This window comes from Canis lupus, chromosome 4 (genome assembly GCF_048164855.1).
Source record: "Canis lupus baileyi chromosome 4, mCanLup2.hap1, whole genome shotgun sequence".
Classification (NCBI taxonomy): domain Eukaryota; kingdom Metazoa; phylum Chordata; class Mammalia; order Carnivora; family Canidae; genus Canis; species Canis lupus.
The window spans coordinates 51024086-51031675 of record NC_132841.1 but is presented as its reverse complement, the minus strand read 5'-3'; the positions used below and the strand labels follow the sequence as shown (position 1 = coordinate 51031675).

The following is a 7590-nucleotide window of genomic DNA, read 5'->3' as shown; positions in this document are numbered from 1 at the left end:
ACTTTCTTGCAGGTCCCAGTCCTCAGGTGTGGTTCATTTGGAGCCATTCACAGGACGGGGAGGAACCCCTTTCTCCCCCGGTGGATGTGGCTTTTCTCTGCAGACGCCAAAAGCTGACCACCTCCTTTCTTAAACCTCTTTCCTCTCCTGATGGCTGGTTGTGCATCTCTCAGCAAGTGCAGAGCTAACTTTAGGACACGCCATACTTGGTGACTTTTGGAGACCTTAGCTGCACGTGTTCAAGCAACAGGAGTGATCAGTGGCACATCTTCCATTCCTCTGCTCCAGTTAGAGTGAGTGCCTACTGAGGGGTGCTTTATGTTTGCAATCTTTAGGTCCACGGCCTTGCCTGGGATAGACTGGGGATTGAATTACAGCAGGAAGCATGACAGCAGAGCAGTTGCCTGTATCCCTGTATGCACAGGCTCCCAGGAGGATCTGTGACTACACTCCTTATGAAGAGGCCTCTTTTTCTGTAAGAAGAGGCCGGATTGATGAGCCACTTCTCTGAGCACACAGTGGAACAGACTGCAGGCCCTGCCTTCCTGTGGTGCTTGAAGAGTGGGAGGGGGTTTCCATGGTGATGGCACGTTCCATACTTCCCCTCCATCTTCCAGGGCCACTGCAGTGGTGGGAGCTGCCTACCATTGGGATGCTGTTCAGGGCCCAGGCCACAGCTGGCTTTAGCTTCCTGTACACTTGCACTGACCCTGGAGGGGACACAGCCTATCAAGGGCACTCTTGGAGACTAACTGGGAGGTGTCAGGGGAGAGCACATACTTAAGAATCTTCTTAAAAAAAAAAAAAAAAGAAGCTTCTTCCTAGAAAGATCAAAAGCTAGTTGAATACTGTGTTCTGCATTCTTAGGCTGAAAACTAGGCACATGACCAGAGCAGTAAAACAAATCGTCTTTCTATCCTACATTGTAGGTAGAGGCAGAGGGCTGAGGGTGGTGTAGAGAGATGCTGAAAGGACAGTTGAATAAAAAGAGACAGGGAGGGCAGATATATTGTTTTTTAAAATTTTATAAGATGACTTAAGCTCTTTTTAAAAATATTTTGTTTATTCATGACACACGGGGGGGGGGGGGGGGGCAGAGACACAGGCAGAGGGAGAAGCAGGCTCCATGCAGGGAGCCCGATGCAGGACTTGATCCCGGGACTCCAAGACCATGCCCTGGGCTGAAGGCAGGCGCTAAACTGCTGAGCCACCCAGGGATCCCCTATGTTCTTGTTTTTATTTCAAATCTGCACAGTCCAATTTCCTTCATTCATACAGAAAATATTCTGCAGTCTCTATGTGCTGAGCACTGTCCTAGGCACTAAGGATATAGCACTGAACAAAACAGATAAAAAAATCTCTGCCCTTAGCCAGAAATCAACTATCTACAAAATAACAGTAGGCTATACCATATGCTAGAAAGTGTGATAGGTGCCATGTAAAAGATAAAGTAGGGAGGGAGGAATGTCCTGTGGGTGAGTAGAAGGGTGGGTGGGTTGAGATTTTAAATAGGTTATGGAGGTCCTCATTGAGAAGGTACTTTTGGACAAAGATTTGAAGGAGATGAGAAAGGAGGGCAGAGAATATCCAGGGATAGGATTACCTGGGTATAGGAGAGAACTAGTGCAAAGGCCCTGAGGTAGGAATGGACTTGGTCTGTTTGAGGAATTGCAGAAGGGTCAGTGGGAGTGGAGCACAGTGAGTAATAGGGGATTAAGAGACAATACCAGTGAAGTAGGCAGGTTCCTAAGCTTGTAGGACATTGAAGGCCATAAAAATGAGTTTGGATTTTAAGTGTGGTCTTTGGGGAATCAAAACATTATTGGGAAAAGGGTCGTATTGATCTGGGAAGATGGAGACTTTAGTGCTTGAAGGTCAGATTATGGCGAGTTTGAGGTTATTGGTAGTGACAAAGTCTAGCAGATGACCACAGGAAGGAGTGACAGGCAGATGGAGGACAAGCTTATAGGCGAATTGTCCAGTAATTTTGAGAGCAGTGTCTTGGGAAGAACAAACAGAATGAGGGAGTGGTGTTAGACTGGCACTGAGCTATGTGCCAAAATTTCCACGGAGGGAAGGGAGTGACCCAGGTCTTTGCAACAAGACAGGGCGATGGATGGTGTAGTCTGATGACATGAGGTTCTGGAGCTGGGGATTTAGGGCAGAGAAAGGGAGGGTGGTCTGGAAGCAGTAGTGAGGATGCCTGGTGGTGGTGGAATGGGGCACCCTCTTCACTGATGCTGATGGGAGGCCAGGGGAAGGTTGGCAGCTGGGAGCCACGGTTCCCTCTGGGTATGATGGATGACTGTCTTAGTATACTGCTATTAAGAGCCCCTATTTATCTTAGTGAAACCTAAATGGGAGTGACACTGCTTAATGTGAAGTTTCTTAGTCTGGATGAAATTGAGCGAGGACATTTCAGAAGATCTTTTCCCTAGAAATGGAATAATAGGAATTAAGTTCATACTTTTGGTCTTTATATTGAGGCATCTGAGATTAAAACAGAGCCCCCTTTAGTGCTTGTAGGATTTTGCCTTGAGGTTTGCCATTCCCCTACACACTACATCCAGGGCATAGTGGAAGAAAAAGTTGACTTAGAAGACATGCAGTTGCCAAGGAAAGAACAAGAATGGAGAAAAAAAGGAGAAAGGAAGAAAAAGCATTCAGGAAGTCAGTAGGAATGTTTCAGGTAGAATGATCTCCCTGAAGAAGTGACTCTTAGGAAGACAGAACCCTTTGTTTGCCCTATTGATAGTGCTGGTTCTCCAAGAGAGTCTGGAGGTCCCAGGGATCCCCAGGGCCATTTCAGCAGTACATGAAGTCAAGACTATTTCAGTAATAATACTAAGATGTTATTTGCCCTTTGCATTCTTGTTCTGTCACAAGTGGAGGGAAGTTTTGCAGAAGCTACATGAAGATGTTCCAGAAGACTGAATGCAGAACCAGATAGAGACTCTAGATATCTTTTAAAAGTCAGATACTAAAGAAATCCATAAAAAATGTAAAACAGTGTCCATCTTCTAAGTGTTTTTAAATCTGGGAAACTAGTTATTTTTCATAAAAATATAACATTAAGAGGGTTATTGCAGTGTTCAAATTAATGAGTAAATATTTTTGAAATTTCCATTTTAATTTCTGCAATGTCCGCAAAAGCCAAAACATGGAAAGGGTCCAGGTGTCCGTCGACAGATGAATGGATAAAAAGATGTGGTATATATACACACAAACATACCATGGAATATTACTCAGCCATCAAAAGAATGAAATCTTGCCATTTGCAACAATGTGGATGGAACTAGAGGGTATTATGTTGAGTGAAATAAGTCAGAGAAAGAGATGTGATTTCACTCATGTGGAATTTAAGAAACAAAACAGATGAACACAGGGGAAGGGAAGGAAAAATAAGATAAAAAGAGAGAGGGAAGCAAACCATAAGAGACTCTTAACTCTATGAAACAACCTGAGAGTTGCTGGAGGGGAGATGGGTGGGGGGTGGGGTAACTGGGTGACGGACATTAAGGGGGCACTTGATGTAATAAGCTCTGGTTGTTTTTTTTTTTTTTTTTAAATGTATTTATTTATTTTATGATAGTCACACAGAGAGAGAGAGAGAGGCAGAGACATAGGCAGAGGGAGAAGCAGGCTCCATGCACTGGGAGCCCGACGTGGGATTCGATCCCGGGTCTCCAGGATCGCGCCCTGGGCCAAAGGCAGGCGCCAAACCGCTGCGCCACCCAGGGATCCCAGCTCTGGTTGTTATATGCAACTGATTAAATTCTACCCCTGACACCAATAATATACTATATGTTAACTAAATTGAATTTAAATCAAAAATTAAGAATTTGTAATACTGTGAGTACCGATAGACATAATCCTTATAAACAAAAGCTCTTTGTGGTCCTTAATAACTTTTCTTTTTTTAAAGAGTAAGAGCTAGTGGGGAGGGGCAGAGAGAGAATCTTATGCAGGCTCCACATCCAGCACAGAGCTGGACACAGGCTTGATCTCATGACCCTGAGATCATGACCTGAGCTGAAATCAAGAGTCAGATGCTTAACTGATTCACCAGAGTGCCCTTGGCCCTTGATAGTTTTTAAGCATAAAGGAGTCCTGAGACCAAACAGTTTGAAAACTGGTGGCTTAGTGGGTAAGAGACCAGGCTCTGGAGTTAGGGTGCTTGGTGTGAACTCAGGCAAAAACCAGGCCTTGTGTTCTTCGGCAAGTTACTTAACCTCTCTGAGAGTTGGTTTCCTTACCTGGAAAGCAGACTACCTCATACAGTTATTATGAACAGCAAATAGAATAATGTTTTAATAGTACTATGCATAGTGTTGGGCACAGAATGATCATTTTATAAGTGATTACTGTTTCATTATATAACTGATCAAGTATCTACGACATGCATGACTGTGCTAAGTCCTGTGAAAGATGTAAAATGCGTGTCACAACTCCCCCTCTGGAGGGGTTTGCCGCCCAGCAGGGGAGAGATTTCCAGATTTATGGTTGGCACCTTTGGTTTTAATTTCCAGCCCTGCCCTTGAATAATGACCTGACTTTGAGTGAGCCACTTTCTGCAGGGTAAAGTCAAATAACAAAGTCATGCACAATGGTCTACTGAGGAGACAGTAAGTTCCCACTTGTATCTTTTAGGCATCACTTCCTCCTGCCTCAATTTAACACTTGACTTTGTCCTTCTCCTTGAAAATTATGCTAAATCCTTTGCTTTACCATTTCTGGAATCCACGATTCCTCCTGAGATAATGTAACTATGCCACTAGAGGGTGCCCCCTTCCTTCTTATTCATTCATTGCTGCTTTCTCTAAATTGGAAATCTTTTAGCTGAGTTCAGTGGCAAGTGCAGATTTTGTCTTCAGGACCGTCTCAGCTTGGTGATTCTGGTAAGTTTTATCTGAAAATCCTGACTCTCTTTTTATCAGTCAATACTTACTGAGACCTTTTGAAATAAAACTGGGGAGGAGGGGTTGGTGGAAGGGATACTGTTGGTTATTCCCACCATCACCAGACATCATCCGGCATCTACTCCAATGCTAGGTGTTCATATGAATCATCCAGTGGGATCTCAGAGCAACACCAAGGGGGTGTTTTCAATAGCTGGAAAGCCAGGCTCTGATTGGTTAGGTAACTTGTGCAGCAAAGTCCATTGTGATGGAGCTAGTTCAAATCCAAGTACTCTGAAAAAGGTAAGAGTGTTTAACAGTGATCCTGGATTAAGAGGCCCCAGAGGTGGGGTTGATTAATTTTAATAGAGAAATGTGCTGATTACAGAGGAGGGTAAGAGCTGTGAGCTGGAGTGAGGGAGGTCTGGGCCTGATGGAAGGCAGGATTTGGACAGAAGAAGATGACTGGAGAGAGATTGGTCACAAAAGGCAGTAAGTAACACTTCATATGACGAAATCTGCCACAGGGGCTCATCAGCCCTGGCTATGAGCCCCCAAAATAAAGAGCACATTTTACTTTTCTAGGACAGTGGGTCTCAGTCTTAGCAGATATAAAACCCCTTTATTATCCTGAAGCGAAATTCAAAGACAGTTCAGATCTATGTTTATATGTATGCTTATGGATAACACACAAGAGAGGACTTCCTAACAATTGTCAGGCTTGCCTTGTACGTGTACGTACACACACACACACACACACACACACACACACACACACGAGAAAACAGAATACTGGCCGCACAACTTTCCAAGATGCCCACCAGGGGGCGGCACGCTTCTTCCGTTGCTGTGCACAGCTCACCCAGTGCATCTGTCTGTCCTGGGACCCTGGGGGCTGTTCCTGCCCACTGTTGTAGTTGTGCCTGTTAGACTCCTCCAAAGGTGGCAGGATCTTCTCCCTGAGGGCCCCTGAGTGGTGAGGGCGGGGTTATAAACTCAGGAAATCAGTGTAGAGCCGAACTTCAAGTTAGTGATAGATCTCTCATCACGTGAACACACCATGACTAGAGTCCTAATGCTTAGAAAAGTTGTAGCTATTGTCATTTGCTCAAGGAGTGATTACGAAGTGACACGTTTGCTTTATTTTCATTGAAATTTTCGAGGTTACTTGGTATCATAGCAAGCAATCAGTGTTCATTTAATGTTTTTCCTTAAATCGATTCAACTTTTCTTTAACCTAAATACCCTATCTTTAAATGGAAACTTTAATGTGTACATGGAAAACTTGTATCACCTAGCATAATTATAGAGTAACTTATAAAAAACAAAATAAAACAATGTGGCATCATTCTTGCTGATTCTTTGTTTCCTACCAGAGGGCCTTTCTTTCTCTGTAAAAAGGGAGTTTGACAAATGTTAAAGAGCTATTGCAGATGTAGTCGCACTGAAAACCAAGATGCTCCTCAATATGGACTAAAAGAGAACTCAAGGGATATTTTTATTACTTAAGAGAATCCGCATGATTTAAAGCTTTCCTCTGTGTCCCTACAATCTGTCATACAACTGTGGACAAAATGTCTCCCACTTTGGAACACTGATTTGGCAGGTGGCTTCCTGGACTTGTAGTCAAGGGACTACTTAGTAGCTGTGTGTCCTGCACATGTCACTTACCCTCTGGTTCTTTATGTCCTCACCTATAGCTGGAGAAGGTTAGAAGAGACCTCTGAAATTCTTCTGCATCTAGTTGTTGAAGACTCTCTGAAGCCCTATGCTCACTGGAAGATGAGAGCATCCTTCCATTTTGTTCTTAGAACTTTTGATGAAGGGTGCTGGAGAAAGTCAAGGATTCTCTCACACCTCAACAAGCACCGTCTCTCCTGAGAGGCCATTTAGCCTAACACAACAGAGCAGCTAAGAGCTGAGTCCCTGGAATCCATACGACCTGAATATAAAGCCTTGTTCTGTCTCTTCCTAGTTTTGTGACCTTAACCAAGTTACTTCTTTGGCCTTACTTTCCGATCTATAAAATAGGGATAGTAATTGTATTTATCCTTAGTGTATTTATCCTTAGAAATGAAATTATAATATGTATGTCAGGTACTTACTACAATGCCTGGCCCATATGTTAGCAGTTTTTCCTGTGTATTATAATTCCTAAGATTTTTTTTTAAGAAAGGGAACTGATAAATCCTAGAAATAAGCCATCAGGCGGTGCTGTTTGGTGGCCCTGTCTCCAGTATTTTTAAGCTGATAAAATGAAATGAATATTATGGGCACCCAAAAAGGAAAGGCCTTGTCTGAGAAAGGTGAATGTGAATGTATAAGGCCATCCTACTCACATGTGGCCTCGATGGTCACATGGGGGCCAAGTAGATCTGTGTGGGTTTAGGATTTAAAAAAAAAAAAAAAAAAAAAGTTTTGTTTTGTTTTGTTATTGTTGTTTTAAAGCACTAGCTGGGGGACTTGTGGCTTTCCAGCCTACAGGCTTCCTGCATCTCTGGCCTGTAGGTACAGGTGCCTACAAGTGTGTGAACAGGCCGAGAGAGTGTGGGGAACAGTAGAGGGCCAGGGTGTACCCCTAGTGGCACTCTACCTGCTTTCCCACCAATGCAGGCCTCTTCCAGGCCAGATGGGAGTGGGCAGGGTGGCTAGGGCCCTGGGAGCCTGGTGTTTGGAAGGCCAGCACTGCTCA

General features: G+C 43.9%; 1 long non-coding RNA gene across 1 annotated transcript; it reads left to right on the top strand.

Moving 5' to 3' along the window:
* Positions 1-4907: 4907 nt before the first annotated feature.
* LOC140631581 (uncharacterized) lies at positions 4908-6872 on the top strand. The gene is made up of 2 exons (XR_012029118.1): positions 4908-5390; positions 6599-6872. It is a non-coding gene; the product is annotated as an uncharacterized lncRNA (long non-coding RNA).
* The last annotated feature ends 718 nt before the right edge of the window (positions 6873-7590 follow it).